Genomic DNA, 2,555 nt, shown 5'->3' with positions numbered 1-2,555 from the left:
TGAAATACAAAGGGTTCCAGGATGAGGTGGGAATGCAGAGCTCATAAGAGTTGGACTGAGATGGGCTTAGCTGGGAGGCTCCCATGGGGAGAAAACTGTCTAGACAAGAAGCAGGTTGTTGGGGGTGGGGCAGCCAGGGCACCAGATGGACAAGGGGAAGGCAGGGAAAGGATGCTGCTTTGGCCATTGATTAAGGGGCCAGGGTAGTGGAGACAAAAAGAAGAGTATGGTACCCAAGGCATTTCAAAAGGCAGAACACTTAGGACTCAGGGCTGTTGAAGGTTTAAGGTGCTGGCGGGAGCTGGGGTTGCAGAGACCAAAGACAGATTATATGACAAAAAGAAAAGAAAGCCTCGTCAAAATGGCTATCCTCCTGTGCCCCACCCTGAAGCATACCATGACAGCATCAATACACACCCAGCTTGTGATCAATTCCTGTTTGTTTTAGAAGCATAAACGGTGGAACTAGGAAGGAGTGGGGAAGATGAGGCAGCAGTCCCCGACAGGTGAGATCCAACACAGGCTCCGCCTGCATCACCAAGCCCGACCTAGCATCCTCGATCCTTGTGAGGACAACCTGGATAGGCTAATCTTCCATGAGGGTGGGGTTGGGATGAGTTGCCTCTGGGTCCCTCTCAGTCAGGTGAAAAAGGCTAGAAGGCCCACACAACCCTTGGTCAAAACACCCAAAGCTGGCTCCCTCTGTGCCTGGGACAAAGCCACATCTGGACATAGAAGTCATAGTGCCTTCTGGTCATCAGGAAGGCCCCAGGTGTTCAAGAACACCTGCAATGAGGTTCCCTGGTCAGCAAGATCTGCTTTCCCAGTCTAGTCACCACTGCAGGAGGGGCACCCCAGGCAGACAGACTTCTCAGGACCCCTCTTGTTGGTGACCTGAGCCCCAGGTGCTAAGCATACTGCTTCTTGGAAGCAGAGCTGCTGGGGCAACTAGGGGATTTCCAGCCACTCTAGGGTGGAGGGTCCTGGGAGAGGAGTGGCGTGGAAGAAGCCAGCCTCTTCTCCGTGGTCAGGTTGGCCCAGTTCTGCTCACTGGATCAGAGACCACTGTAGGTGGGGCATGACAGGGATGAGGGTCCCTGGCCCATGGGGAGGAGGTAGATGAAGATCTGGTCTGTGGAGGGCTCGGAGGAGGCACCCTGCACTGGGGGGCATCCTGGTTCGTCTGGGCCTTCTTTTTCCGGTTCTTTTTCTTCCGGGCCTTCTTCTGCCGGCAGAGGCTTGGACACAGCAGGTGCACCAGGTCCAGTATGTTCAGCACCAAGGACATGAGTCCGACCACTAGCATGAAGATCATGAACACGGTCTTTGCTAAGGGGTGAGAGACAAAACATTCTATGAGGTAGAGACAGGGTGCTCGCTGGCACACAAACACAGGCTCCATGGTCCAGCCGTATATGTGCAACTGACCATAGAGGAAGCCTAGCTCTAGCACGCTCTTGCAGAGCACAGTGGCCATACAAGGGCCCATCAGTGCTCCAGGGATCCGCACTGGGGCGACCACCTTCTGCCCCTGAGATGTTGGACCTCTGACACTATGGTCCCCGGCGCCTGCTCCGTCTGTGGGTTATTGCATGGCAGTGCCTGCAGCTCCCCCTCCTTCTGCTGCCGCCGTTGCTTCTGCTGCTGCCGCTGCCACTGCCGTTGCGTCTGCCGTTGCCATAGCTTCTGCCGAGACTGGTACATGACGTGGCCCAGGTAGACCAGGGTGGGTGTGCTGACGAAAAGGAACTGCAGCACCCAGTAGCGGATGTGGGAGATGGGGAAGGCCTGGTCATAGCAGACATTGGTGCAGCTCGGCTCAGTCGTGTTACACTTGAAATCCAACTGCTGGTCACCCCACACCCACTTGGCCGCCAGGCCAAAGATGAGGATGCGGATTATGAGCACCGTCAACCAGATCTTGCCCACCACAGTCGAGTGCTCCTTGACCTGATCCAGCAGCTTCTTGAGGAAGTCCCAGGCACTCATGGCTCCTGGGCCTCCGGCTGCAGGGAGACAGAACATCAACATGTCAGCACAGAATCTTTCTCAGTTCATCCTGGCAGCAAGCCTGCAGGAGGGCTGCCATGCCCACTCTACCTCCAAGGATCCCCAGACTCAGGAAGGTGAAGGACTGCCCTGGGTGCTCACGCTCTGCAGGCCAGCGGGACCCAAAGCGGATCTTTGGAGGACAGCTGCCATGCTCTTTTCATGGCCTCCACCTGCTTCTCTGAATGGTCTGGGTATGGCTGGGGTCTCTGCCTAATCACGTCTATGTCCTTCTTGACCCTAGTCAGAGCCCCAGATGGCCAGAGCACAAGGAGATGTGGATCAAGTTGAGGGTCCTTTGCCTATGGGACCCCCAGCAGAGAATTTGAGGGGGTTATCCAAGGGAGCACAGGTGTGCATGCCCCTCCTCCCTTTCACCCAAGGCTGGGGACCTCCGGACAGTGGGGGATGGTGGTGGCACAGGTGTTATCAGCAGCTTCTTAGGCACTCAAAGTCTCAGGTCCCTGCCCCCATCCCTGTATCTCACCTGCTGGCCTCACTGTAAC

At 56.2% G+C, this 2,555-nt stretch overlaps 1 pseudogene; it reads right to left on the bottom strand.

Moving 5' to 3' along the window:
* Positions 1–992: 992 nt before the first annotated feature.
* Positions 993–1,989, bottom strand: LOC128574521 (gap junction alpha-4 protein-like; annotated as a pseudogene).
* Between the last annotated feature and the right edge of the window lie 566 nt (positions 1,990–2,555).

The sequence above is a fragment of the Nycticebus coucang genome, chromosome 22 (assembly GCF_027406575.1).
Source record: "Nycticebus coucang isolate mNycCou1 chromosome 22, mNycCou1.pri, whole genome shotgun sequence".
NCBI lineage: Eukaryota > Metazoa > Chordata > Mammalia > Primates > Lorisidae > Nycticebus > Nycticebus coucang.
The sequence above is the reverse complement of the archived record's forward strand: the minus strand, read 5'-3'. Positions and strand labels throughout refer to the sequence as shown.